Source organism: Danio rerio, chromosome 4 (assembly GCF_049306965.1).
Source record: "Danio rerio strain Tuebingen ecotype United States chromosome 4, GRCz12tu, whole genome shotgun sequence".
In the NCBI taxonomy this organism is placed as follows: Eukaryota; Metazoa; Chordata; class Actinopteri; order Cypriniformes; family Danionidae; genus Danio; species Danio rerio.
The window spans coordinates 31,982,875-32,008,279 of NC_133179.1; the positions used below are offsets into that span (position 1 = coordinate 31,982,875).

At 50.5% G+C, this 25,405-nt stretch overlaps 42 non-coding genes across 42 annotated transcripts; 22 read left to right on the forward strand and 20 right to left on the reverse strand.

The window, feature by feature from the left end:
- Positions 1–630: 630 nt before the first annotated feature.
- Positions 631–702, forward strand: trnag-ucc (transfer RNA glycine (anticodon UCC)). Its single transcript has one exon. It is a non-coding gene; the product is annotated as a tRNA-Gly (tRNA).
- An 87-nt stretch (positions 703–789) lies between these two features.
- Positions 790–861, reverse strand: trnad-guc (transfer RNA aspartic acid (anticodon GUC)). The gene has a single exon. It is a non-coding gene; the product is annotated as a tRNA-Asp (tRNA).
- Positions 862–1,710: 849 nt separating this feature from the next.
- Positions 1,711–1,782, forward strand: trnag-ucc (transfer RNA glycine (anticodon UCC)). Its single transcript has one exon. It is a non-coding gene; the product is annotated as a tRNA-Gly (tRNA).
- An 87-nt stretch (positions 1,783–1,869) lies between these two features.
- Positions 1,870–1,941, reverse strand: trnad-guc (transfer RNA aspartic acid (anticodon GUC)). The gene has a single exon. It is a non-coding gene; the product is annotated as a tRNA-Asp (tRNA).
- An 850-nt stretch (positions 1,942–2,791) lies between these two features.
- Positions 2,792–2,863, forward strand: trnag-ucc (transfer RNA glycine (anticodon UCC)). Its single transcript has one exon. It is a non-coding gene; the product is annotated as a tRNA-Gly (tRNA).
- An 87-nt stretch (positions 2,864–2,950) lies between these two features.
- trnad-guc (transfer RNA aspartic acid (anticodon GUC)) lies at positions 2,951–3,022 on the reverse strand. Its single transcript has one exon. It is a non-coding gene; the product is annotated as a tRNA-Asp (tRNA).
- Positions 3,023–3,871: 849 nt separating this feature from the next.
- Positions 3,872–3,943, forward strand: trnag-ucc (transfer RNA glycine (anticodon UCC)). The gene has a single exon. It is a non-coding gene; the product is annotated as a tRNA-Gly (tRNA).
- An 87-nt stretch (positions 3,944–4,030) lies between these two features.
- Positions 4,031–4,102, reverse strand: trnad-guc (transfer RNA aspartic acid (anticodon GUC)). The gene has a single exon. It is a non-coding gene; the product is annotated as a tRNA-Asp (tRNA).
- Positions 4,103–4,952: 850 nt separating this feature from the next.
- Positions 4,953–5,024, forward strand: trnag-ucc (transfer RNA glycine (anticodon UCC)). Its single transcript has one exon. It is a non-coding gene; the product is annotated as a tRNA-Gly (tRNA).
- Positions 5,025–6,034: 1,010 nt separating this feature from the next.
- trnag-ucc (transfer RNA glycine (anticodon UCC)) lies at positions 6,035–6,106 on the forward strand. The gene has a single exon. It is a non-coding gene; the product is annotated as a tRNA-Gly (tRNA).
- An 87-nt stretch (positions 6,107–6,193) lies between these two features.
- trnad-guc (transfer RNA aspartic acid (anticodon GUC)) lies at positions 6,194–6,265 on the reverse strand. The gene has a single exon. It is a non-coding gene; the product is annotated as a tRNA-Asp (tRNA).
- Positions 6,266–7,115: 850 nt separating this feature from the next.
- Positions 7,116–7,187, forward strand: trnag-ucc (transfer RNA glycine (anticodon UCC)). The gene has a single exon. It is a non-coding gene; the product is annotated as a tRNA-Gly (tRNA).
- Positions 7,188–7,274: 87 nt separating this feature from the next.
- trnad-guc (transfer RNA aspartic acid (anticodon GUC)) lies at positions 7,275–7,346 on the reverse strand. Its single transcript has one exon. It is a non-coding gene; the product is annotated as a tRNA-Asp (tRNA).
- Positions 7,347–8,196: 850 nt separating this feature from the next.
- Positions 8,197–8,268, forward strand: trnag-ucc (transfer RNA glycine (anticodon UCC)). The gene has a single exon. It is a non-coding gene; the product is annotated as a tRNA-Gly (tRNA).
- Positions 8,269–8,355: 87 nt separating this feature from the next.
- trnad-guc (transfer RNA aspartic acid (anticodon GUC)) lies at positions 8,356–8,427 on the reverse strand. Its single transcript has one exon. It is a non-coding gene; the product is annotated as a tRNA-Asp (tRNA).
- An 849-nt stretch (positions 8,428–9,276) lies between these two features.
- Positions 9,277–9,348, forward strand: trnag-ucc (transfer RNA glycine (anticodon UCC)). Its single transcript has one exon. It is a non-coding gene; the product is annotated as a tRNA-Gly (tRNA).
- Positions 9,349–9,435: 87 nt separating this feature from the next.
- Positions 9,436–9,507, reverse strand: trnad-guc (transfer RNA aspartic acid (anticodon GUC)). Its single transcript has one exon. It is a non-coding gene; the product is annotated as a tRNA-Asp (tRNA).
- A 1,008-nt stretch (positions 9,508–10,515) lies between these two features.
- trnad-guc (transfer RNA aspartic acid (anticodon GUC)) lies at positions 10,516–10,587 on the reverse strand. The gene has a single exon. It is a non-coding gene; the product is annotated as a tRNA-Asp (tRNA).
- Positions 10,588–11,437: 850 nt separating this feature from the next.
- On the forward strand, positions 11,438–11,509 carry trnag-ucc (transfer RNA glycine (anticodon UCC)). Its single transcript has one exon. It is a non-coding gene; the product is annotated as a tRNA-Gly (tRNA).
- Positions 11,510–11,596: 87 nt separating this feature from the next.
- Positions 11,597–11,668, reverse strand: trnad-guc (transfer RNA aspartic acid (anticodon GUC)). Its single transcript has one exon. It is a non-coding gene; the product is annotated as a tRNA-Asp (tRNA).
- An 850-nt stretch (positions 11,669–12,518) lies between these two features.
- trnag-ucc (transfer RNA glycine (anticodon UCC)) lies at positions 12,519–12,590 on the forward strand. The gene has a single exon. It is a non-coding gene; the product is annotated as a tRNA-Gly (tRNA).
- An 87-nt stretch (positions 12,591–12,677) lies between these two features.
- On the reverse strand, positions 12,678–12,749 carry trnad-guc (transfer RNA aspartic acid (anticodon GUC)). Its single transcript has one exon. It is a non-coding gene; the product is annotated as a tRNA-Asp (tRNA).
- Positions 12,750–13,598: 849 nt separating this feature from the next.
- On the forward strand, positions 13,599–13,670 carry trnag-ucc (transfer RNA glycine (anticodon UCC)). Its single transcript has one exon. It is a non-coding gene; the product is annotated as a tRNA-Gly (tRNA).
- A 1,009-nt stretch (positions 13,671–14,679) lies between these two features.
- On the forward strand, positions 14,680–14,751 carry trnag-ucc (transfer RNA glycine (anticodon UCC)). The gene has a single exon. It is a non-coding gene; the product is annotated as a tRNA-Gly (tRNA).
- Positions 14,752–14,838: 87 nt separating this feature from the next.
- Positions 14,839–14,910, reverse strand: trnad-guc (transfer RNA aspartic acid (anticodon GUC)). The gene has a single exon. It is a non-coding gene; the product is annotated as a tRNA-Asp (tRNA).
- Positions 14,911–15,760: 850 nt separating this feature from the next.
- trnag-ucc (transfer RNA glycine (anticodon UCC)) lies at positions 15,761–15,832 on the forward strand. The gene has a single exon. It is a non-coding gene; the product is annotated as a tRNA-Gly (tRNA).
- An 87-nt stretch (positions 15,833–15,919) lies between these two features.
- Positions 15,920–15,991, reverse strand: trnad-guc (transfer RNA aspartic acid (anticodon GUC)). The gene has a single exon. It is a non-coding gene; the product is annotated as a tRNA-Asp (tRNA).
- An 849-nt stretch (positions 15,992–16,840) lies between these two features.
- On the forward strand, positions 16,841–16,912 carry trnag-ucc (transfer RNA glycine (anticodon UCC)). Its single transcript has one exon. It is a non-coding gene; the product is annotated as a tRNA-Gly (tRNA).
- An 87-nt stretch (positions 16,913–16,999) lies between these two features.
- On the reverse strand, positions 17,000–17,071 carry trnad-guc (transfer RNA aspartic acid (anticodon GUC)). Its single transcript has one exon. It is a non-coding gene; the product is annotated as a tRNA-Asp (tRNA).
- Positions 17,072–17,921: 850 nt separating this feature from the next.
- On the forward strand, positions 17,922–17,993 carry trnag-ucc (transfer RNA glycine (anticodon UCC)). The gene has a single exon. It is a non-coding gene; the product is annotated as a tRNA-Gly (tRNA).
- Positions 17,994–19,002: 1,009 nt separating this feature from the next.
- Positions 19,003–19,074, forward strand: trnag-ucc (transfer RNA glycine (anticodon UCC)). Its single transcript has one exon. It is a non-coding gene; the product is annotated as a tRNA-Gly (tRNA).
- Positions 19,075–19,161: 87 nt separating this feature from the next.
- On the reverse strand, positions 19,162–19,233 carry trnad-guc (transfer RNA aspartic acid (anticodon GUC)). Its single transcript has one exon. It is a non-coding gene; the product is annotated as a tRNA-Asp (tRNA).
- Positions 19,234–20,083: 850 nt separating this feature from the next.
- Positions 20,084–20,155, forward strand: trnag-ucc (transfer RNA glycine (anticodon UCC)). Its single transcript has one exon. It is a non-coding gene; the product is annotated as a tRNA-Gly (tRNA).
- An 87-nt stretch (positions 20,156–20,242) lies between these two features.
- Positions 20,243–20,314, reverse strand: trnad-guc (transfer RNA aspartic acid (anticodon GUC)). Its single transcript has one exon. It is a non-coding gene; the product is annotated as a tRNA-Asp (tRNA).
- Positions 20,315–21,164: 850 nt separating this feature from the next.
- Positions 21,165–21,236, forward strand: trnag-ucc (transfer RNA glycine (anticodon UCC)). The gene has a single exon. It is a non-coding gene; the product is annotated as a tRNA-Gly (tRNA).
- Positions 21,237–21,323: 87 nt separating this feature from the next.
- trnad-guc (transfer RNA aspartic acid (anticodon GUC)) lies at positions 21,324–21,395 on the reverse strand. Its single transcript has one exon. It is a non-coding gene; the product is annotated as a tRNA-Asp (tRNA).
- An 850-nt stretch (positions 21,396–22,245) lies between these two features.
- trnag-ucc (transfer RNA glycine (anticodon UCC)) lies at positions 22,246–22,317 on the forward strand. The gene has a single exon. It is a non-coding gene; the product is annotated as a tRNA-Gly (tRNA).
- An 87-nt stretch (positions 22,318–22,404) lies between these two features.
- Positions 22,405–22,476, reverse strand: trnad-guc (transfer RNA aspartic acid (anticodon GUC)). The gene has a single exon. It is a non-coding gene; the product is annotated as a tRNA-Asp (tRNA).
- An 850-nt stretch (positions 22,477–23,326) lies between these two features.
- trnag-ucc (transfer RNA glycine (anticodon UCC)) lies at positions 23,327–23,398 on the forward strand. The gene has a single exon. It is a non-coding gene; the product is annotated as a tRNA-Gly (tRNA).
- An 87-nt stretch (positions 23,399–23,485) lies between these two features.
- trnad-guc (transfer RNA aspartic acid (anticodon GUC)) lies at positions 23,486–23,557 on the reverse strand. The gene has a single exon. It is a non-coding gene; the product is annotated as a tRNA-Asp (tRNA).
- An 850-nt stretch (positions 23,558–24,407) lies between these two features.
- Positions 24,408–24,479, forward strand: trnag-ucc (transfer RNA glycine (anticodon UCC)). The gene has a single exon. It is a non-coding gene; the product is annotated as a tRNA-Gly (tRNA).
- An 87-nt stretch (positions 24,480–24,566) lies between these two features.
- Positions 24,567–24,638, reverse strand: trnad-guc (transfer RNA aspartic acid (anticodon GUC)). The gene has a single exon. It is a non-coding gene; the product is annotated as a tRNA-Asp (tRNA).
- Positions 24,639–25,405: the final 767 nt, after the last annotated feature.

Genomic DNA, 25,405 nt, shown 5'->3' on the forward strand with positions numbered 1-25,405 from the left:
AACGTGATTAGCATGTTTTGCAGCAAACAAAGCACGCCATTCATTCTTACACACAGCCCAGCTTTTACTCCACAAAATGTCAGCTTGCCCTTTCACGAGCTGCATCCAGTCAACCCTTGCAATGACATTCAAACCGGGGGAGCTCATTACAGTGAACACTGGCTGACAGAAGATGAGAACTCCACCACTGCAGAGTGAAATTATCCACCTCTGTTGTTTTTTGGTGAGCTTGTGCCGTCGAACGATTTATCCAACCTCAACGTCGGAAAAAGATGGGATCCATACTTGACATTTTTGTTTTTCGCCCCCCACACAAAGAAACTCCTTGCTTGAAAGCTTTCATTTTCTACACTTCTGTGAGAGGATGTCCACAAGCGTTGGTAACATAGTGGTGAGCACAGCTGGCTTCCAAGCAGATTCCCAGCCAATGTGTTCCTTTTGGCTTCCGTTATGCTACATGGCCGGGCGGCACTCTTGTGAGGATGTCCCTGTGACATGTGGGTAGATCGGTGCATTTTTCGAAGGTTAGGATCCCTATGCCGAACATGTTTCGGTGCCGAACCCGGACAAAGAGGGATCCTTGGTTGAAGGCAGTCCTTTTTGAGTTCTTCTGGCAAAAGCTGCCCGCAAGCGTTGGTGGTATAGTGGTGAGCATAGCTGCCTTCCAAGCAGTTGACCCGGGTTCGATTCCCGGCCAACGCATTTTCCTTTGGCTGCTGTATACGTCACGTCGGCCGATGACGCGCTTGTTAAAGGCAACCAACCGAAAAGTAAAAGGCAGACAAGGGCCTCCCCGTCGGGGAATCGAACCCCGGTCTTCCGCGTGACAGGCGGAGATACTGTCCACTATACTAACGAGGAGCTCAGAGCTAAGGTGCCCGCTCCTGCCCCACGCAGATCAGCCACGTAATCCGGTCCTAGCAGCATTGTCTGCAGCGCTGCCACTAAAGACCTTGGCAGACAGCAAGAGGAGGGCTGAAAACTGGGCTTGGACAGCTTTTTCTTCATTAATACTCCTTGCTTCTTTCTCAGTCTTGCACTGGTCATCAGCAGTAACTTGAACAGTGCATCACACAGGAGAACGTGATTAGCATGTTTTGCAGCAAACAAAGCACGCCATTCATTCTTACACACAGCCCAGCTTTTACTCCACAAAATGTCAGCTTGCCCTTTCACGAGCTGCATGCAGTCAACCCTTGCAATGACATTCAAACCGGGGGAGCTCATTACAGTGAACACTGGCTGACAGAAGATGAGAACTCCACCACTGCAGAGTGAAATTATCCACCTCTGTTGTTTTTTGGTGAGCTTGTGCCGTCGAACGATTTATCCAACCTCAACGTCGGAAAAAGATGGGATCCATACTTGACATTTTTGTTTTTCGCCCCCCACACAAAGAAACTCCTTGCTTGAAAGCTTTCATTTTCTACACTTCTGTGAGAGGATGTCCACAAGCGTTGGTAACATAGTGGTGAGCACAGCTGGCTTCCAAGCAGATTCCCAGCCAATGTGTTCCTTTTGGCTTCCGTTATGCTACATGGCCGGGCGGCACTCTTGTGAGGATGTCCCTGTGACATGTGGGTAGATCGGTGCATTTTGCGAAGGTTAGGATCCCTATGCCGAACATGTTTCGGTGCCGAACCCGGACAAAGAGGGATCCTTGGTTGAAGGCAGTCCTTTTTGAGTTCTTCTGGCAAAAGCTGCCCGCAAGCGTTGGTGGTATAGTGGTGAGCATAGCTGCCTTCCAAGCAGTTGACCCGGGTTCGATTCCCGGCCAACGCATTTTCCTTTGGCTGCTGTATACGTCACGTCGGCCGATGACGCGCTTGTTAAAGGCAACCAACCGAAAAGTAAAAGGCAGACAAGGGCCTCCCCGTCGGGGAATCGAACCCCGGTCTTCCGCGTGACAGGCGGAGATACTGTCCACTATACTAACGAGGAGCTGCGGAGCTAAGGTGCCCGCTCCTGCGCCACGCAGATCAGCCACGTAATCCGGTCCTAGCAGCATTGTCTGCAGCGCTGCCACTAAAGACCTTGGCAGACAGCAAGAGGAGGGCTGAAAACTGGGCTTGGACAGCTTTTTCTTCAATAATACTCCTTGCTTCTTTCTCAGTCTTGCACTGGTCATCAGCAGTAACTTGAACAGTGCATCACACAGGAGAACGTGATTAGCATGTTTTGCAGCAAACAAAGCACGCCATTCATTCTTACACACATCCCAGCTTTTACTCCACAAAATGTCAGCTTGCCCTTTCACGAGCTGCATGCAGTCAACCCTTGCAATGACATTCAAACCGGGGGAGCTCATTACAGTGAACACTGGCTGACAGAAGATGAGAACTCCACCACTGCAGAGTGAAATTATCCACCTCTGTTGTTTTTTGGTGAGCTTGTGCCGTCGAACGATTTATCCAACCTCAACGTCGGAAAAAGATGGGATCCATACTTGACATTTTTGTTTTTCGCCCCCCACACAAAGAAACTCCTTGCTTGAAAGCTTTCATTTTCTACACTTCTGTGAGAGGATGTCCACAAGCGTTGGTAACATAGTGGTGAGCACAGCTGGCTTCCAAGCAGATTCCCAGCCAATGTGTTCCTTTTGGCTTCCGTTATGCTACATGGCCGGGCGGCACTCTTGTGAGGATGTCCCTGTGACATGTGGGTAGATCGGTGCATTTTTCGAAGGTTAGGATCCCTATGCCGAACATGTTTCGGTGCCGAACCCGGACAAAGAGGGATCCTTGGTTGAAGGCAGTCCTTTTTGAGTTCTTCTGGCAAAAGCTGCCCGCAAGCGTTGGTGGTATAGTGGTGAGCATAGCTGCCTTCCAAGCAGTTGACCCGGGTTCGATTCCCGGCCAACGCATTTTCCTTTGGCTGCTGTATACGTCACGTCGGCCGATGACGCGCTTGTTAAAGGCAACCAACCGAAAAGTAAAAGGCAGACAAGGGCCTCCCCGTCGGGGAATCGAACCCCGGTCTTCCGCGTGACAGGCGGAGATACTGTCCACTATACTAACGAGGAGCTCAGAGCTAAGGTGCCCGCTCCTGCCCCACGCAGATCAGCCACGTAATCCGGTCCTAGCAGCATTGTCTGCAGCGCTGCCACTAAAGACCTTGGCAGACAGCAAGAGGAGGGCTGAAAACTGGGCTTGGACAGCTTTTTCTTCATTAATACTCCTTGCTTCTTTCTCAGTCTTGCACTGGTCATCAGCAGTAACTTGAACAGTGCATCACACAGGAGAACGTGATTAGCATGTTTTGCAGCAAACAAAGCACGCCATTCATTCTTACACACAGCCCAGCTTTTACTCCACAAAATGTCAGCTTGCCCTTTCACGAGCTGCATGCAGTCAACCCTTGCAATGACATTCAAACCGGGGGAGCTCATTACAGTGAACACTGGCTGACAGAAGATGAGAACTCCACCACTGCAGAGTGAAATTATCCACCTCTGTTGTTTTTTGGTGAGCTTGTGCCGTCGAACGATTTATCCAACCTCAACGTCGGAAAAAGATGGGATCCATACTTGACATTTTTGTTTTTCGCCCCCCACACAAAGAAACTCCTTGCTTGAAAGCTTTCATTTTCTACACTTCTGTGAGAGGATGTCCACAAGCGTTGGTAACATAGTGGTGAGCACAGCTGGCTTCCAAGCAGATTCCCAGCCAATGTGTTCCTTTTGGCTTCCGTTATGCTACATGGCCGGGCGGCACTCTTGTGAGGATGTCCCTGTGACATGTGGGTAGATCGGTGCATTTTGCGAAGGTTAGGATCCCTATGCCGAACATGTTTCGGTGCCGAACCCGGACAAAGAGGGATCCTTGGTTGAAGGCAGTCCTTTTTGAGTTCTTCTGGCAAAAGCTGCCCGCAAGCGTTGGTGGTATAGTGGTGAGCATAGCTGCCTTCCAAGCAGTTGACCCGGGTTCGATTCCCGGCCAACGCATTTTCCTTTGGCTGCTGTATACGTCACGTCGGCCGATGACGCGCTTGTTAAAGGCAACCAACCGAAAAGTAAAAGGCAGACAAGGGCCTCCCCGTCGGGGAATCGAACCCCGGTCTTCCGCGTGACAGGCGGAGATACTGTCCACTATACTAACGAGGAGCTGCGGAGCTAAGGTGCCCGCTCCTGCGCCACGCAGATCAGCCACGTAATCCGGTCCTAGCAGCATTGTCTGCAGCGCTGCCACTAAAGACCTTGGCAGACAGCAAGAGGAGGGCTGAAAACTGGGCTTGGACAGCTTTTTCTTCAATAATACTCCTTGCTTCTTTCTCAGTCTTGCACTGGTCATCAGCAGTAACTTGAACAGTGCATCACACAGGAGAACGTGATTAGCATGTTTTGCAGCAAACAAAGCACGCCATTCATTCTTACACACATCCCAGCTTTTACTCCACAAAATGTCAGCTTGCCCTTTCACGAGCTGCATGCAGTCAACCCTTGCAATGACATTCAAACCGGGGGAGCTCATTACAGTGAACACTGGCTGACAGAAGATGAGAACTCCACCACTGCAGAGTGAAATTATCCACCTCTGTTGTTTTTTGGTGAGCTTGTGCCGTCGAACGATTTATCCAACCTCAACGTCGGAAAAAGATGGGATCCATACTTGACATTTTTGTTTTTCGCCCCCCACACAAAGAAACTCCTTGCTTGAAAGCTTTCATTTTCTACACTTCTGTGAGAGGATGTCCACAAGCGTTGGTAACATAGTGGTGAGCACAGCTGGCTTCCTAGCAGATTCCCAGCCAATGTGTTCCTTTTGGCTTCCGTTATGCTACATGGCCGGGCGGCACTCTTGTGAGGATGTCCCTGTGACATGTGGGTAGATCGGTGCATTTTGCGAAGGTTAGGATCCCTATGCCGAACATGTTTCGGTGCCGAACCCGGACAAAGAGGGATCCTTGGTTGAAGGCAGTCCTTTTTGAGTTCTTCTGGCAAAAGCTGCCCGCAAGCGTTGGTGGTATAGTGGTGAGCATAGCTGCCTTCCAAGCAGTTGACCCGGGTTCGATTCCCGGCCAACGCATTTTCCTTTGGCTGCTGTATACGTTACGTCGGCCGATGACGCGCTTGTTAAAGGCAACCAACCGAAAAGTAAAAGGCAGACATGGGCCTCCCCGTCGGAGAATCGAACCCAGGTCTTCCGCGTGACAGGCGGAGATACTGTCCACTATACTAACGAGGAGCTGCGGAGCTACGGTGCCCGCTCCTGCCCCACGCAGATCAGCCACGTAATCCGGTCCTAGCAGCATTGTCTGCAGCGCTGCCACTAAAGACCTTGGCAGACAGCAAGAGGAGGGCTGAAAACTGGGCTTGGACAGCTTTTTCTTCATTAATACTCCTTGCTTCTTTCTCAGTCTTGCACTGGTCATCAGCAGTAACTTGAACAGTGCATCACACAGGAGAACGTGATTAGCATGTTTTGCAGCAAACAAAGCACGCCATTCATTCTTACACACAGCCCAGCTTTTACTCCACAAAATGTCAGCTTGCCCTTTCACGAGCTGCATCCAGTCAACCCTTGCAATGACATTCAAACCGGGGGGAGCTCATTACAGTGAACACTGGCTGACAGAAGATGAGAACTCCACCACTGCAGAGTGAAATTATCCACCTCTGTTGTTTTTTGGTGAGCTTGTGCCGTCGAACGATTTATCCAACCTCAACGTCGGAAAAAGATGGGATCCATACTTGACATTTTTGTTTTTCGCCCCCCACACAAAGAAACTCCTTGCTTGAAAGCTTTCATTTTCTACACTTCTGTGAGAGGATGTCCACAAGCGTTGGTAACATAGTGGTGAGCACAGCTGGCTTCCAAGCAGATTCCCAGCCAATGTGTTCCTTTTGGCTTCCGTTATGCTACATGGCCGGGCGGCACTCTTGTGAGGATGTCCCTGTGACATGTGGGTAGATCGGTGCATTTTGCGAAGGTTAGGATCCCTATGCCGAACATGTTTCGGTGCCGAACCCGGACAAAGAGGGATCCTTGGTTGAAGGCAGTCCTTTTTGAGTTCTTCTGGCAAAAGCTGCCCGCAAGCGTTGGTGGTATAGTGGTGAGCATAGCTGCCTTCCAAGCAGTTGACCCGGGTTCGATTCCCGGCCAACGCATTTTCCTTTGGCTGCTGTATACGTCACGTCGGCCGATGACGCGCTTGTTAAAGGCAACCAACCGAAAAGTAAAAGGCAGACAAGGGCCTCCCCGTCGGGGAATCGAACCCCGGTCTTCCGCGTGACAGGCGGAGATACTGTCCACTATACTAACGAGGAGCTGCGGAGCTAAGGTGCCCGCTCCTGCCCCACGCAGATCAGCCACGTAATCCGGTCCTAGCAGCATTGTCTGCAGCGCTGCCACTAAAGACCTTGGCAGACAGCAAGAGGAGGGCTGAAAACTGGGCTTGGACAGCTTTTTATTCATTAATACTCCATGCTTCTTTCTCAGTCTTGCACTGGTCATCAGCAGTAACTTGAACAGTGCATCACACAGGAGAACGTGATTAGCATGTTTTGCAGCAAACAAAGCACGCCATTCATTCTTACACACAGCCCAGCTTTTACTCCACAAAATGTCAGCTTGCCCTTTCACGAGCTGCATTCAGTCAACCCTTGCAATGACATTCAAACCGGGGGAGCTCATTACAGTGAACACTGGCTGACAGAAGATGAGAACTCCACCACTGCAGAGTGAAATTATCCACCTCTGTTGTTTTTTGGTGAGCTTGTGCCGTCGAACGATTTATCCAACCTCAACGTCGGAAAAAGATGGGATCCATACTTGACATTTTTGTTTTTCGCCCCCCACACAAAGAAACTCCTTGCTTGAAAGCTTTCATTTTCTACACTTCTGTGAGAGGATGTCCACAAGCGTTGGTAACATAGTGGTGAGCACAGCTGGCTTCCAAGCAGATTCCCAGCCAATGTGTTCCTTTTGGCTTCCGTTATGCTACATGGCCGGGCGGCACTCTTGTGAGGATGTCCCTGTGACATGTGGGTAGATCGGTGCATTTTGCGAAGGTTAGGATCCCTATGCCGAACATGTTTCGGTGCCGAACCCGGACAAAGAGGGATCCTTGGTTGAAGGCAGTCCTTTTTGAGTTCTTCTGGCAAAAGCTGCCCGCAAGCGTTGGTGGTATAGTGGTGAGCATAGCTGCCTTCCAAGCAGTTGACCCGGGTTCGATTCCCGGCCAACGCATTTTCCTTTGGCTGCTGTATACGTCACGTCGGCCGATGACGCGCTTGTTAAAGGCAACCAACCGAAAAGTAAAAGGCAGACAAGGGCCTCCCCATCGGGGAATCGAACCCCGGTCTTCCGCGTGACAGGCGGAGATACTGTCCACTATACTAACGAGGAGCTGCGGAGCTAAGGTGCCCGCTCCTGCCCCACGCAGATCAGCCACGTAATCCGGTCCTAGCAGCATTGTCTGCAGCGCTGCCACTAAAGACCTTGGCAGACAGCAAGAGGAGGGCTGAAAACTGGGCTTGGACAGCTTTTTCTTCATTAATACTCCATGCTTCTTTCTCAGTCTTGCACTGGTCATCAGCAGTAACTTGAACAGTGCATCACACAGGAGAACGTGATTAGCATGTTTTGCAGCAAACAAAGCACGCCATTCATTCTTACACACAGCCCAGCTTTTACTCCACAAAATGTCAGCTTGCCCTTTCACGAGCTGCATCCAGTCAACCCTTGCAATGACATTCAAACCGGGGGAGCTCATTACAGTGAACACTGGCTGACAGAAGATGAGAACTCCACCACTGCAGAGTGAAATTATCCACCTCTGTTGTTTTTTGGTGAGCTTGTGCCGTCGAACGATTTATCCAACCTCAACGTCGGAAAAAGATGGGATCCATACTTGACATTTTTGTTTTTCGCCCCCCACACAAAGAAACTCCTTGCTTGAAAGCTTTCATTTTCTACACTTCTGTGAGAGGATGTCCACAAGCGTTGGTAACATAGTGGTGAGCACAGCTGGCTTCCAAGCAGATTCCCAGCCAATGTGTTCCTTTTGGCTTCCGTTATGCTACATGGCCGGGCGGCACTCTTGTGAGGATGTCCCTGTGACATGTGGGTAGATCGGTGCATTTTGCGAAGGTTAGGATCCCTATGCCGAACATGTTTCGGTGCCGAACCCGGACAAAGAGGGATCCTTGGTTGAAGGCAGTCCTTTTTGAGTTCTTCTGGCAAAAGCTGCCCGCAAGCGTTGGTGGTATAGTGGTGAGCATAGCTGCCTTCCAAGCAGTTGACCCGGGTTCGATTCCCGGCCAACGCATTTTCCTTTGGCTGCTGTATACGTCACGTCGGCCGATGACGCGCTTGTTAAAGGCAACCAACCGAAAAGTAAAAGGCAGACAAGGGCCTCCCCGTCGGGGAATCGAACCCCGGTCTTCCGCGTGACAGGCGGAGATACTGTCCACTATACTAACGAGGAGCTCAGAGCTAAGGTGCCCGCTCCTGCCCCACGCAGATCAGCCACGTAATCCGGTCCTAGCAGCATTGTCTGCAGCGCTGCCACTAAAGACCTTGGCAGACAGCAAGAGGAGGGCTGAAAACTGGGCTTGGACAGCTTTTTCTTCATTAATACTCCTTGCTTCTTTCTCAGTCTTGCACTGGTCATCAGCAGTAACTTGAACAGTGCATCACACAGGAGAACGTGATTAGCATGTTTTGCAGCAAACAAAGCACGCCATTCATTCTTACACACAGCCCAGCTTTTACTCCACAAAATGTCAGCTTGCCCTTTCACGAGCTGCATGCAGTCAACCCTTGCAATGACATTCAAACCGGGGGAGCTCATTACAGTGAACACTGGCTGACAGAAGATGAGAACTCCACCACTGCAGAGTGAAATTATCCACCTCTGTTGTTTTTTGGTGAGCTTGTGCCGTCGAACGATTTATCCAACCTCAACGTCGGAAAAAGATGGGATCCATACTTGACATTTTTGTTTTTCGCCCCCCACACAAAGAAACTCCTTGCTTGAAAGCTTTCATTTTCTACACTTCTGTGAGAGGATGTCCACAAGCGTTGGTAACATAGTGGTGAGCACAGCTGGCTTCCAAGCAGATTCCCAGCCAATGTGTTCCTTTTGGCTTCCGTTATGCTACATGGCCGGGCGGCACTCTTGTGAGGATGTCCCTGTGACATGTGGGTAGATCGGTGCATTTTGCGAAGGTTAGGATCCCTATGCCGAACATGTTTCGGTGCCGAACCCGGACAAAGAGGGATCCTTGGTTGAAGGCAGTCCTTTTTGAGTTCTTCTGGCAAAAGCTGCCCGCAAGCGTTGGTGGTATAGTGGTGAGCATAGCTGCCTTCCAAGCAGTTGACCCGGGTTCAATTCCCGGCCAACGCATTTTCCTTTGGCTGCTGTATACGTCACGTCGGCCGATGACGCGCTTGTTAAAGGCAACCAACCGAAAAGTAAAAGGCAGACAAGGGCCTCCCCGTCGGGGAATCGAACCCCGGTCTTCCGCGTGACAGGCGGAGATACTGTCCACTATACTAACGAGGAGCTGCGGAGCTAAGTGCCCGCTCCTGCCCCACGCAGATCAGCCACGTAATCCGGTCCTAGCAGCATTGTCTGCAGCGCTGCCACTAAAGACCTTGGCAGACAGCAAGAGGAGGGCTGAAAACTGGGCTTGGACAGCTTTTTCTTCATTAATACTCCTTGCTTCTTTCTCAGTCTTGCACTGGTCATCAGCAGTAACTTGAACAGTGCATCACACAGGAGAACGTGATTAGCATGTTTTGCAGCAAACAAAGCACGCCATTCATTCTTACACACAGCCCAGCTTTTACTCCACAAAATGTCAGCTTGCCCTTTCACGAGCTGCATCCAGTCAACCCTTGCAATGACATTCAAACCGGGAGAGCTCATTACAGTGAACACTGGCTGACAGAAGATGAGAACTCCACCACTGCAGAGTGAAATTATCCACCTCTGTTGTTTTTTGGTGAGCTTGTGCCGTCGAACGATTTATCCAACCTCAACGTCGGAAAAAGATGGGATCCATACTTGACATTTTTGTTTTTCGCCCCCCACACAAAGAAACTCCTTGCTTGAAAGCTTTCATTTTCTACACTTCTGTGAGAGGATGTCCACAAGCGTTGGTAACATAGTGGTGAGCACAGCTGGCTTCCAAGCAGATTCCCAGCCAATGTGTTCCTTTTGGCTTCCGTTATGCTACATGGCCGGGCGGCACTCTTGTGAAGATGTCCCTGTGACATGTGGGTAGATCGGTGCATTTTGCGAAGGTTAGGATCCCTATGCCGAACATGTTTCGGTGCCGAACCCGGACAAAGAGGGATCCTTGGTTGAAGGCAGTCCTTTTTGAGTTCTTCTGGCAAAAGCTGCCCGCAAGCGTTGGTGGTATAGTGGTGAGCATAGCTGCCTTCCAAGCAGTTGATCCGGGTTCTTTTCCCGGCCAACGCATTTTCCTTTGGCTGCTGTATACGTCACGTCGGCCGATGACGCGCTTGTTAAAGGCAACCAACCGAAAAGTAAAAGGCAGACAAGGGCCTCCCCGTCGGGGAATCGAACCCCTGTCTTCCGCGTGACAGGCGGAGATACTGTCCACTATACTAACGAGGAGCTGCGGAGCTAAGGTGCCCGCTCCTGCCCCACGCAGATCAGCCACGTAATCCGGTCCTAGCAGCATTGTCTGCAGCGCTGCCACTAAAGACCTTGGCAGACAGCAAGAGGAGGGCTGAAAACTGGGCTTGGACAGCTTTTTCTTCATTAATACTCCTTGCTTCTTTCTCAGTCTTGCACTGGTCATCAGCAGTAACTTGAACAGTGCATCACACAGGAGAACGTGATTAGCATGTTTTGCAGCAAACAAAGCACGCCATTCATTCTTACACACAGCCCAGCTTTTACTCCACAAAATGTCAGCTTGCCCTTTCACGAGCTGCATCCAGTCAACCCTTGCAATGACATTCAAACCGGGGGAGCTCATTACAGAGAACACTGGCTGACAGAAGATGAGAACTCCACCACTGCAGAGTGAAATTATCCACCTCTGTTGTTTTTTGGTGAGCTTGTGCCGTCGAACGATTTATCCAACCTCAACGTCGGAAAAAGATGGGATCCATACTTGACATTTTTGTTTTTCGCCCCCCACACAAAGAAACTCCTTGCTTGAAAGCTTTCATTTTCTACACTTCTGTGAGAGGATGTCCACAAGCGTTGGTAACATAGTGGTGAGCACAGCTGGCTTCCAAGCAGATTCCCAGCCAATGTGTTCCTTTTGGCTTCCGTTATGCTACATGGCCGGGCGGCACTCTTGTGAAGATGTCCCTGTGACATGTGGGTAGATCGGTGCATTTTGCGAAGGTTAGGATCCCTATGCCGAACATGTTTCGGTGCCGAACCCGGACAAAGAGGGATCCTTGATTGAAGGCAGTCCTTTTTGAGTTCTTCTGGCAAAAGCTACCCGCAAGCGTTGGTGGTATAGTGGTGAGCATAGCTGCCTTCCAAGCAGTTGACCCGGGTTCGATTCCCGGCCAACGCATTTTCCTTTGGCTGCTGTATACGTCACGTCGGCCGACCACGCGCCTGTTAAAGGCAACCAACCGAAAAGTAAAAGGCAGACAAGGGCCTCCCCGTCGGGGAATCGAACCCCGGTCTTCCGCGTGACAGGCGGAGATACTGTCCACTATACTAACGAGGAGCTGTGGAGCTAAGGTGCCCGCTCCTGCCCCACGCAGATCAGCCACGTAATCCGGTCCTAGCAGCATTGTCTGCAGCGCTGCCACTAAAGACCTTGGCAGACAGCAAGAGGAGGGCTGAAAACTGGGCTTGGACAGCTTTTTCTTCATTAATACTCCTTGCTTCTTTCTCAGTCTTGCACTGGTCATCAGCAGTAACTTGAACAGTGCATCACACAGGAGAACGTGATTAGCATGTTTTGCAGCAAACAAAGCACGCCATTCATTCTTACACACAGCCCAGCTTTTACTCCACAAAATGTCAGCTTGCCCTTTCACGAGCTGCATCCAGTCAACCCTTGCAATGACATTCAAACCGGGGGAGCTCATTACAGTGAACACTGGCTGACAGAAGATGAGAACTCCACCACTGCAGAGTGAAATTATCCACCTCTGTTGTTTTTTGGTGAGCTTGTGCCGTCGAACGATTTATCCAACCTCAACGTCGGAAAAAGATGGGATCCATACTTGACATTTTTGTTTTTCGCCCCCCACACAAAGAAACTCCTTGCTTGAAAGCTTTCATTTTCTACACTTCTGTGAGAGGATGTCCACAAGCGTTGGTAACATAGTGGTGAGCACAGCTGGCTTCCAAGCAGATTCCCAGCCAATGTGTTCCTTTTGGCTTCCGTTATGCTACATGGCCGGGCGGCACTCTTGTGAGGATGTCCCTGTGACATGTGGGTAGATCGGTGCATTTTGCGAAGGTTAGGATCCCTATGCCGAACATGTTTCGGTGCCGAACCCGGACAAAGAGGGATCCTTGGTTGAAGGCAGTCCTTTTTGAGTTCTTCTGGCAAAAGCTGCCCGCAAGCGTTGGTGGTATAGTGGTGAGCATAGCTGCCTTCCAAGCAGTTGACCCGGGTTCGATTCCCGGCCAACGCATTTTCCTTTGGCTGCTGTATACGTCACGTCGGCCGATGACGCGCTTGTTAAAGGCAACCAACCGAAAAGTAAAAGACAGACATGGGCCTCCCCGTCGGGGAATCGAACCCCGGTCTTCCGCGTGACAGGCGGAGATACTGTCCACTATACTAACGAGGAGCTGCAGAGCTAAGGTGCCCGCTCCTGCCCCACGCAGATCAGCCACGTAATCCGGTCCTAGCAGCATTGTCTGCAGCGCTGCCACTAAAGACCTTGGCAGACAGCAAGAGGAGGGCTGAAAACTGGGCTTGGACAGCTTTTTCTTCATTAATACTCCTTGCTTCTTTCTCAGTCTTGCACTGGTCATCAGCAGTAACTTGAACAGTGCATCACACAGGAGAACGTGATTAGCATGTTTTGCAGCAAACAAAGCACGCCATTCATTCTTACACACAGCCCAGCTTTTACTCCACAAAATGTCAGCTTGCCCTTTCACGAGCTGCATCCAGTCAACCCTTGCAATGACATTCAAACCGGGGGAGCTCATTACAGTGAACACTGGCTGACAGAAGATGAGAACTCACCACTGCAGAGTGAAATTATCCACCTCTGTTGTTTTTTGGTGAGCTTGTGCCGTCGAACTATTTATCCAACCTCAACGTCGGAAAAAGATGGGATCCATACTTGACATTTTTGTTTTTCGCCCCCCACACAAAGAAACTCCTTGCTTGAAAGCTTTCATTTTCTACACTTCTGTGAGAGGATGTCCACAAGCGTTGGTAACATAGTGGTGAGCACAGCTGGCTTCCAAGCAGATTCCCAGCCAATGTGTTCCTTTTGGCTTCCGTTATGCTACATGGCCGGGCGGCACTCTTGTGAGGATGTCCCTGTGACATGTGGGTAGATCGGTGCATTTTGCGAAGGTTAGGATCCCTATGCCGAACATGTTTCGGTGCCGAACCCGGACAAAGAGGGATCCTTGGCTGAAGGCAGTCCTTTTTGAGTTCTTCTGGCAAAAGCTGCCCGCAAGCGTTGGTGGTATAGTGGTGAGCATAGCTGCCTTCCAAGCAGTTGACCCGGGTTCGATTCCCGGCCAACGCATTTTCCTTTGGCTGCTGTATACGTCACGTCGGCCGATGACGAGCTTGTTAAAGGCAACCAACCGAAAAGTAAAAGGCAGACAAGGGCCTCCCCGTCGGGGAATCGAACCCCGGTCTTCCGCGTAACAGGCGGAGATACTGTCCACTATACTAACGAGGAGCTGTGGAGCTAAGGTGCCCGCTCCTGCCCCACGCAGATCAGCCACGTAATCCGGTCCTAGCAGCATTGTCTGCAGCGCTGCCACTAAAGACCTTGGCAGACAGCAAGAGGAGGGCTGAAAACTGGGCTTGGACAGCTTTTTCTTCATTAATACTCCTTGCTTCTTTCTCAGTCTTGCACTGGTCATCAGCAGTAACTTGAACAGTGCATCACACAGGAGAACGTGATTAGCATGTTTTGCAGCAAACAAAGCACGCCATTCATTCTTACACACAGCCCAGCTTTTACTCCACAAAATGTCAGCTTGCCCTTTCACGAGCTGCATCCAGTCAACCCTTGCAATGACATTCAAACCGGGGGAGCTCATTACAGAGAACACTGGCTGACAGAAGATGAGAACTCCACCACTGCAGAGTGAAATTATCCACCTCTGTTGTTTTTTGGTGAGCTTGTGCCGTCGAACGATTTATCCAACCTCAACGTCGGAAAAAGATGGGATCCATGCTTGACATTTTTGTTTTTCGCCCCCCACACAAAGAAACTCCTTGGTTGAAAGCTTTCATTTTCTACACTTCTGTGAGAGGATGTCCACAAGCGTTGGTAACATAGTGGTGAGCACAGCTGGCTTCCAAGCAGATTCCCAGCCAATGTGTTCCTTTTGGCTTCCGTTATGCTACATGGCCGGGCGGCACTCTTGTGAAGATGTCCCTGTGACATGTGGGTAGATCGGTGCATTTTGCGAAGGTTAGGATCCCTATGCCGAACATGTTTCGGTGCCGAACCCGGACAAAGAGGGATCCTTGGTTGAAGGCAGTCCTTTTTGAGTTCTTCTGGCAAGAGCTGCCCGCAAGCGTTGGTGGTATAGTGGTGAGCATAGCTGCCTTCCAAGCAGTTGACCCGGGTTCGATTCCCGGCCAACGCATTTTCCTTTGGCTGCTGTATACGTCACGTCGGCCGATGACGCGCTTGTTAAAGGCAACCAACCGAAAAGTAAAAGGCAAACAAGGGCCTCCCCGTCGGGGAATCTAACCCCGGTCTTCCGCGTGACAGGCGGAGATACTGTCCACTATACTAACGAGGAGCTGCGGAGCTAAGGTGCCCGCTCCTGCCCCACGCAGATCAGCCACGTAATCCGGTCCTAGCAGCATTGTCTGCAGCGCTGCCACTAAAGACCTTGGCAGACAGCAAGAGGAGGTCTGAAAACTGGGCTTGGACAGCTTTTTCTTCATTAATACTCCTTGCTTCTTTCTCAGTCTTGCACTGGTCATCAGCAGTAACTTGAACAGTGCATCACACAGGAGAACGTGATTAGCATGTTTTGCAGCAAACAAAGCACGCCATTCATTCTTACACACAGCCCAGCTTTTACTCCACAAAATGTCAGCTTGCCCTTTCACGAGCTGCATCCAGTCAACCCTTGCAATGACATTCAAACCGGGGGAGCTCATTACAGTGAACACTGGCTGACAGAAGATGAGAACTCCACCACTGCAGAGTGAAATTATCCACCTCTGTTGTTTTTTGGTGAGCTTGTGCCGTCGAACGATTTATCCAACCTCAACGTCGGAAAAAGATGGGATCCATACTTGACATTTTTGTTTTTCGCCCCCCACACAAAGAAACTCCTTGCTTGAAAGCTTTCATTTTCTACACTTCTGTGAGAGGATGTCCACAAGCGTTGGTAACATAGTGGTGAGCACAGCTGGCTTCCAAGCAGATTCCCAGCCAATGTGTTCCTTTTGGCTTCCGTTATGCTACATGGCCGGGCGGCACTCTTGTGAGGATGTCCCTGTGACATGTGGGTAGATCGGTGCATTTTGCGAAGGTTAGGATCCCTATGCCGAACATGTTTCGGTGCCGAACCCGGACAAAGAGGGATCCTTGGTTGAAGGCAGTCCTTTTTGAGTTCTTCTGGCAAAAGCTGCCCGCAAGCGTTGGTGGTATAGTGGTGAGCATAGCTGCCTTCCAAGCAGTTGACCCGGGTTCGATTCCCGGCCAACGCATTTTCCTTTGGCTGCTGTATACGTCACGTCGGCCGATGACGCGCTTGTTAAAGGCAACCAACCGAAAAGTAAAAGGCAGACATGGGCCTCCCCGTCGGGGAATCGAACCCCGGTCTTCCGCGTGACAGGCGGAGATACTGTCCACTATACTAACGAGGAGCTGCAGAGCTAAGGTGCCCGCTCCTGCCCCACGCAGATCAGCCACGTAATCCGGTCCTAGCAGCATTGTCTGCAGCGCTGCCACTAAAGACCTTGGCAGACAGCAAGAGGAGGGCTGAAAACTGGGCTTGGACAGCTTTTTCTTCATTAATACTCCTTGCTTCTTTCTCAGTCTTGCACTGGTCATCAGCAGTAACTTGAACAGTGCATCACACAGGAGAACGTGATTAGCATGTTTTGCAGCAAACAAAGCACGCCATTCATTCTTACACACAGCCCAGCTTTTACTCCACAAAATGTCAGCTTGCCCTTTCACGAGCTGCATCCAGTCAACCCTTGCAATGACATTCAAACCGGGGGAGCTCATTACAGTGAACACTGGCTGACAGAAGATGAGAACTCACCACTGCAGAGTGAAATTATCCACCTCTGTTGTTTTTTGGTGAGCTTGTGCCGTCGAACTATTTATCCAACCTCAACGTCGGAAAAAGATGGGATCCATACTTGACATTTTTGTTTTTCGCCCCCCACACAAAGAAACTCCTTGCTTGAAAGCTTTCATTTTCTACACTTCTGTGAGAGGATGTCCACAAGCGTTGGTAACATAGTGGTGAGCACAGCTGGCTTCCAAGCAGATTCCCAGCCAATGTGTTCCTTTTGGCTTCCGTTATGCTACATGGCCGGGCGGCACTCTTGTGAGGATGTCCCTGTGACATGTGGGTAGATCGGTGCATTTTGCGAAGGTTAGGATCCCTATGCCGAACATGTTTCGGTGCCGAACCCGGACAAAGAGGGATCCTTGGTTGAAGGCAGTCCTTTTTGAGTTCTTCTGGCAAAAGCTGCCCGCAAGCGTTGGTGGTATAGTGGTGAGCATAGCTGCCTTCCAAGCAGTTGACCCGGGTTCGATTCCCGGCCAACGCATTTTCCTTTGGCTGCTGTATACGTCACGTCGGCCGATGACGCGCTTGTTAAAGGCAACCAACCGAAAAGTAAAAGGCAAACAAGGGCCTCCCCGTCGGGGAATCTAACCCCGGTCTTCCGCGTGACAGGCGGAGATACTGTCCACTATACTAACGAGGAGCTGCGGAGCTAAGGTGCCCGCTCCTGCCCCACGCAGATCAGCCACGTAATCCGGTCCTAGCAGCATTGTCTGCAGCGCTGCCACTAAAGACCTTGGCAGACAGCAAGAGGAGGTCTGAAAACTGGGCTTGGACAGCTTTTTCTTCATTAATACTCCTTGCTTCTTTCTCAGTCTTGCACTGGTCATCAGCAGTAACTTGAACAGTGCATCACACAGGAGAACGTGATTAGCATGTTTTGCAGCAAACAAAGCACGCCATTCATTCTTACACACAGCCCAGCTTTTACTCCACAAAATGTCAGCTTGCCCTTTCACGAGCTGCATCCAGTCAACCCTTGCAATGACATTCAAACCGGGGGAGCTCATTACAGTGAACACTGGCTGACAGAAGATGAGAACTCCACCACTGCAGAGTGAAATTATCCACCTCTGTTGTTTTTTGGTGAGCTTGTGCCGTCGAACGATTTATCCAACCTCAACGTCGGAAAAAGATGGGATCCATACTTGACATTTTTGTTTTTCGCCCCCCACACAAAGAAACTCCTTGCTTGAAAGCTTTCATTTTCTACACTTCTGTGAGAGGATGTCCACAAGCGTTGGTAACATAGTGGTGAGCACAGCTGGCTTCCAAGCAGATTCCCAGCCAATGTGTTCCTTTTGGCTTCCGTTATGCTACATGGCCGGGCGGCACTCTTGTGAAGATGTCCCTGTGACATGTGGGTAGATCGGTGCATTTTGCGAAGGTTAGGATCCCTATGCCGAACATGTTTCGGTGCCGAACCCGGACAAAGAGGGATCCTTGGCTGAAGGCAGTCCTTTTTGAGTTCTTCTGGCAAAAGCTGCCCGCAAGCGTTGGTGGTATAGTGGTGAGCATAGCTGCCTTCCAAGCAGTTGACCCGGGTTCGATTCCCGGCCAACGCATTTTCCTTTGGCTGCTGTATACGTCACGTCGGCCGATGACGCGCTTGTTAAAGGCAACCAACCGAAAAGTAAAAGGCAGACAAGGGCCTCCCCGTCGGGGAATCGAACCCCGGTCTTCCGCGTAACAGGCGGAGATACTGTCCACTATACTAACGAGGAGCTGCGGAGCTAAGGTGCCCGCTCCTGCCCCACGCAGATCAGCCACGTAATCCGGTCCTAGCAGCATTGTCTGCAGCGCTGCCACTAAAGACCTTGGCAGACAGCAAGAGGAGGGCTGAAAACTGGGCTTGGACAGCTTTTTCTTCATTAATACTCCTTGCTTCTTTCTCAGTCTTGCACTGGTCATCAGCAGTAACTTGAACAGTGCATCACACAGGAGAACGTGATTAGCATGTTTTGCAGCAAACAAAGCACGCCATTCATTCTTACACACAGCCCAGCTTTTACTCCACAAAATGTCAGCTTGCCCTTTCACGAGCTGCATCCAGTCAACCCTTGCAATGACATTCAAACCGGGGGAGCTCATTACAGAGAACACTGGCTGACAGAAGATGAGAACTCCACCACTGCAGAGTGAAATTATCCACCTCTGTTGTTTTTTGGTGAGCTTGTGCCGTCGAACGATTTATCCAACCTCAACGTCGGAAAAAGATGGGATCCATGCTTGACATTTTTGTTTTTCGCCCCCCACACAAAGAAACTCCTTGGTTGAAAGCTTTCATTTTCTACACTTCTGTGAGAGGATGTCCACAAGCGTTGGTAACATAGTGGTGAGCACAGCTGGCTTCCAAGCAGATTCCCAGCCAATGTGTTCCTTTTGGCTTCCGTTATGCTACATGGCCGGGCGGCACTCTTGTGAAGATGTCCCTGTGACATGTGGGTAGATCGGTGCATTTTGCGAAGGTTAGGATCCCTATGCCGAACATGTTTCGGTGCCGAACCCGGACAAAGAGGGATCCTTGGTTGAAGGCAGTCCTTTTTGAGTTCTTCTGGCAAGAGCTGCCCGCAAGCGTTGGTGGTATAGTGGTGAGCATAGCTGCCTTCCAAGCAGTTGACCCGGGTTCGATTCCCGGCCAACGCATTTTCCTTTGGCTGCTGTATACGTCACGTCGGCCGATGACGCGCTTGTTAAAGGCAACCAACCGAAAAGTAAAAGGCAAACAAGGGCCTCCCCGTCGGGGAATCTAACCCCGGTCTTCCGCGTGACAGGCGGAGATACTGTCCACTATACTAACGAGGAGCTGCGGAGCTAAGGTGCCCGCTCCTGCCCCACGCAGATCAGCCACGTAATCCGGTCCTAGCAGCATTGTCTGCAGCGCTGCCACTAAAGACCTTGGCAGACAGCAAGAGGAGGTCTGAAAACTGGGCTTGGACAGCTTTTTCTTCATTAATACTCCTTGCTTCTTTCTCAGTCTTGCACTGGTCATCAGCAGTAACTTGAACAGTGCATCACACAGGAGAACGTGATTAGCATGTTTTGCAGCAAACAAAGCACGCCATTCATTCTTACACACAGCCCAGCTTTTACTCCACAAAATGTCAGCTTGCCCTTTCACGAGCTGCATCCAGTCAACCCTTGCAATGACATTCAAACCGGGGGAGCTCATTACAGTGAACACTGGCTGACAGAAGATGAGAACTCCACCACTGCAGAGTGAAATTATCCACCTCTGTTGTTTTTTGGTGAGCTTGTGCCGTCGAACGATTTATCCAACCTCAACGTCGGAAAAAGATGGGATCCATACTTGACATTTTTGTTTTTCGCCCCCCACACAAAGAAACTCCTTGCTTGAAAGCTTTCATTTTCTACACTTCTGTGAGAGGATGTCCACAAGCGTTGGTAACATAGTGGTGAGCACAGCTGGCTTCCAAGCAGATTCCCAGCCAATGTGTTCCTTTTGGCTTCCGTTATGCTACATGGCCGGGCGGCACTCTTGTGAAGATGTCCCTGTGACATGTGGGTAGATCGGTGCATTTTGCGAAGGTTAGGATCCCTATGCCGAACATGTTTCGGTGCCGAACCCGGACAAAGAGGGATCCTTGGTTGAAGGCAGTCCTTTTTGAGTTCTTCTGGCAAAAGCTGCCCGCAAGCGTTGGTGGTATAGTGGTGAGCATAGCTGCCTTCCAAGCAGTTGACCCGGGTTCGATTCCTGGCCAACGCATTTTCCTTTGGCTGCTGTATACATCACGTCGGCCGATGACGCGCTTGTTAAAGGCAACCAACCGAAAAGTAAAAGGCAAACAAGGGCCTCCCCGTCGGGGAATCGAACCCCGGTCTTCCGCGTGACAGGCGGAGATACTGTCCACTATATTAACGAGGAGCTGCGGAGCTAAGGTGCCCGCTCCTGCCCCACGCAGATCAGCCACGTAATCCGGTCCTAGCAGCATTGTCTGCAGCGCTGCCACTAAAGACCTTGGCAGACAGCAAGAGGAGGGCTGAAAACTGGGCTTGGACAGCTTTTTCTTCATTAATACTCCTTGCTTCTTTCTCAGTCTTGCACTGGTCATCAGCAGTAACTTGAACAGTGCATCACACAGGAGAACGTGATTAGCATGTTTTGCAGCAAACAAAGCACGCCATTCATTCTTACACACAGCCCAGCTTTTACTCCACAAAATGTCAGCTTGCCCTTTCACGAGCTGCATCCAGTCAACCCTTGCAATGACATTCAAACCGGGGGAGCTCATTACAGTGAACACTGGCTGACAGAAGATGAGAACTCCACCACTGCAGAGTGAAATTATCCACCTCTGTTGTTTTTTGGTGAGCTTGTGCCGTCGAACGATTTATCCAACCTCAACGTCGGAAAAAGATGGGATCCATACTTGACATTTTTGTTTTTCGCCCCCCACACAAAGAAACTCCTTGCTTGAAAGCTTTCATTTTCTACACTTCTGTGAGAGGATGTCCACAAGCGTTGGTAACATAGTGGTGAGCACAGCTGGCTTCCAAGCAGATTCCCAGCCAATGTGTTCCTTTTGGCTTCCGTTATGCTACATGGCCGGGCGGCACTCTTGTGAGGATGTCCCTGTGACATGTGGGTAGATCGGTGCATTTTGCGAAGGTTAGGATCCCTATGCCGAACATGTTTCGGTGCCGAACCCGGACAAAGAGGGATCCTTGGTTGAAGGCAGTCCTTTTTGAGTTCTTCTGGCAAAAGCTGCCCGCAAGCGTTGGTGGTATAGTGGTGAGCATAGCTGCCTTCCAAGCAGTTGACCCGGGTTCGATTCCCGGCCAACGCATTTTCCTTTGGCTGCTGTATACGTCACGTCGGCCGATGACGCGCTTGTTAAAGGCAACCAACCGAAAAGTAAAAGGCAGACAAGGGCCTCCCCGTCGGGGAATCGAACCCCGGTCTTCCGCGTGACAGGCGGAGATACTGTCCACTATACTAACGAGGAGCTGCGGAGCTAAGGTGCCCGCTCCTGCCCCACGCAGATCAGCCACGTAATCCGGTCCTAGCAGCATTGTCTGCAGCGCTGCCACTAAAGACCTTGGCAGACAGCAAGAGGAGGGCTGAAAACTGGGCTTGGACAGCTTTTTCTTCATTAATACTCCTTGCTTCTTTCTCAGTCTTGCACTGGTCATCAGCAGTAACTTGAACAGTGCATCACACAGGAGAACGTGATTAGCATGTTTTGCAGCAAACAAAGCACGCCATTCATTCTTACACACAGCCCAGCTTTTACTCCACAAAATGTCAGCTTGCCCTTTCACGAGCTGCATGCAGTCAACCCTTGCAATGACATTCAAACCGGGGGAGCTCATTACAGTGAACACTGGCTGACAGAAGATGAGAACTCCACCACTGCAGAGTGAAATTATCCACCTCTGTTGTTTTTTGGTGAGCTTGTGCCGTCGAACGATTTATCCAACCTCAACGTCGGAAAAAGATGGGATCCATACTTGACATTTTTGTTTTTCGCCCCCCACACAAAGAAACTCCTTGCTTGAAAGCTTTCATTTTCTACACTTCTGTGAGAGGATGTCCACAAGCGTTGGTAACATAGTGGTGAGCACAGCTGGCTTCCAAGCAGATTCCCAGCCAATGTGTTCCTTTTGGCTTCCGTTATGCTACATGGCCGGGCGGCACTCTTGTGAGGATGTCCCTGTGACATGTGGGTAGATCGGTGCATTTTGCGAAGGTTAGGATCCCTATGCCGAACATGTTTCGGTGCCGAACCTGGACAAAGAGGGATCCTTGGTTGAAGGCAGTCCTTTTTGAGTTCTTCTGGCAAAAGCTGCCCGCAAGCGTTGGTGGTATAGTGGTGAGCATAGCTGCCTTCCAAGCAGTTGACCCGGGTTCGATTCCCGGCCAACGCATTTTCCTTTGGCTGCTGTATACGTCACGTCGGCCCATGACGCGCTTGTTAAAGGCAACCAACCGAAAAGTAAAAGGCAGACATGGGCCTCCCCGTCGGGGAATCGAACCCCGGTCTTCCGCGTGACAGGCGGAGATACTGTCCACTATACTAACGAGGAGCTGCAGAGCTAAGGTGCCCGCTCCTGCCCCACGCAGATCAGCCACGTAATCCGGTCCTAGCAGCATTGTCTGCAGCGCTGCCACTAAAGACCTTGGCAGACAGCAAGAGGAGGGCTGAAAACTGGGCTTGGACAGCTTTTTCTTCATTAATACTCCTTGCTTCTTTCTCAGTCTTGCACTGGTCATCAGCAGTAACTTGAACAGTGCATCACACAGGAGAACGTGATTAGCATGTTTTGCAGCAAACAAAGCACGCCATTCATTCTTACACACAGCCCAGCTTTTACTCCACAAAATGTCAGCTTGCCCTTTCACGAGCTGCATCCAGTCAACCCTTGCAATGACATTCAAACCGGGGGAGCTCATTACAGTGAACACTGGCTGACAGAAGATGAGAACTCCACCACTGCAGAGTGAAATTATCCACCTCTGTTGTTTTTTGGTGAGCTTGTGCCGTCGAACGATTTATCCAACCTCAACGTCGGAAAAAGATGGGATCCATACTTGACATTTTTGTTTTTCGCCCCCCACACAAAGAAACTCCTTGCTTGAAAGCTTTCATTTTCTACACTTCTGTGAGAGGATGTCCACAAGCGTTGGTAACATAGTGGTGAGCACAGCTGGCTTCCAATCAGATTCCCAGCCAATGTGTTCCTTTTGGCTTCCGTTATGCTACATGGCCGGGCGGCACTCTTGTGAGGATGTCCCTGTGACATGTGGGTAGATCGGTGCATTTTGCGAAGGTTAGGATCCCTATGCCGAACATGTTTCGGTGCCGAACCCGGACAAAGAGGGATCCTTGGTTGAAGGCAGTCCTTTTTGAGTTCTTCTGGCAAAAGCTGCCCGCAAGCGTTGGTGGTATAGTGGTGAGCATAGCTGCCTTCCAAGCAGTTGACCCGGGTTCGATTCCCGGCCAACGCATTTTCCTTTGGCTGCTGTATACGTCACGTCGGCCGATGACGCGCTTGTTAAAGGCAACCAACCGAAAAGTAAAAGGCAGACAAGGGCCTCCCCGTCGGGGAATCGAACCCCGGTCTTCCGCGTGACAGGCGGAGATACTGTCCACTATACTAACGAGGAGCTGCGGAGCTAAGGTGCCCGCTCCTGCCCCACGCAGATCAGCCACGTAATCCGGTCCTAGCAGCATTGTCTGCAGCGCTGCCACTAAAGACCTTGGCAGACAGCAAGAGGAGGGCTGAAAACTGGGCTTGGACAGCTTTTTCTTCATTAATACTCCTTGCTTCTTTCTCAGTCTTGCACTGGTCATCAGCAGTAACTTGAACAGTGCATCACACAGGAGAACGTGATTAGCATGTTTTGCAGCAAACAAAGCACGCCATTCATTCTTACACACAGCCCAGCTTTTACTCCACAAAATGTCAGCTTGCCCTTTCACGAGCTGCATGCAGTCAACCCTTGCAATGACATTCAAACCGGGGGAGCTCATTACAGTGAACACTGGCTGACAGAAGATGAGAACTCCACCACTGCAGAGTGAAATTATCCACCTCTGTTGTTTTTTGGTGAGCTTGTGCCGTCGAACGATTTATCCAACCTCAACGTCGGAAAAAGATGGGATCCATACTTGACATTTTTGTTTTTCGCCCCCCACACAAAGAAACTCCTTGCTTGAAAGCTTTCATTTTCTACACTTCTGTGAGAGGATGTCCACAAGCGTTGGTAACATAGTGGTGAGCACAGCTGGCTTCCAAGCAGATTCCCAGCCAATGTGTTCCTTTTGGCTTCCGTTATGCTACATGGCCGGGCGGCACTCTTGTGAGGATGTCCCTGTGACATGTGGGTAGATCGGTGCATTTTGCGAAGGTTAGGATCCCTATGCCGAACATGTTTCGGTGCCGAACCCGGACAAAGAGGGATCCTTGGTTGAAGGCAGTCCTTTTTGAGTTCTTCTGGCAAAAGCTGCCCGCAAGCGTTGGTGGTATAGTGGTGAGCATAGCTGCCTTCCAAGCAGTTGACCCGGGTTCGATTCCCGGCCAACGCATTTTCCTTTGGCTGCTGTATACGTCACGTCGGCCGATGACGCGCTTGTTAAAGGCAACCAACCGAAAAGTAAAAGGCAGACATGGGCCTCCCCGTCGGGGAATCGAACCCCGGTCTTCCGCGTGACAGGCGGAGATACTGTCCACTATACTAACGAGGAGCTGCAGAGCTAAGGTGCCCGCTCCTGCCCCACGCAGATCAGCCACGTAATCCGGTCCTAGCAGCATTGTCTGCAGCGCTGCCACTAAAGACCTTGGCAGACAGCAAGAGGAGGGCTGAAAACTGGGCTTGGACAGCTTTTTCTTCATTAATACTCCTTGCTTCTTTCTCAGTCTTGCACTGGTCATCAGCAGTAACTTGAACAGTGCATCACACAGGAGAACGTGATTAGCATGTTTTGCAGCAAACAAAGCACGCCATTCATTCTTACACACAGCCCAGCTTTTACTCCACAAAATGTCAGCTTGCCCTTTCACGAGCTGCATCCAGTCAACCCTTGCAATGACATTCAAACCGGGGGAGCTCATTACAGTGAACACTGGCTGACAGAAGATGAGAACTCACCACTGCAGAGTGAAATTATCCACCTCTGTTGTTTTTTGGTGAGCTTGTGCCGTCGAACGATTTATCCAACCTCAACGTCGGAAAAAGATGGGATCCATACTTGACATTTTTGTTTTTCGCCCCCCACACAAAGAAACTCCTTGCTTGAAAGCTTTCATTTTCTACACTTCTGTGAGAGGATGTCCACAAGCGTTGGTAACATAGTGGTGAGCACAGCTGGCTTCCAAGCAGATTCCCAGCCAATGTGTTCCTTTTGGCTTCCATTATGCTACATGGCCGGGCGGCACTCTTGTGAGGATGTCCCTGTGACATGTGGGTAGATCGGTGCATTTTGCGAAGGTTAGGATCCCTATGCCGAACATG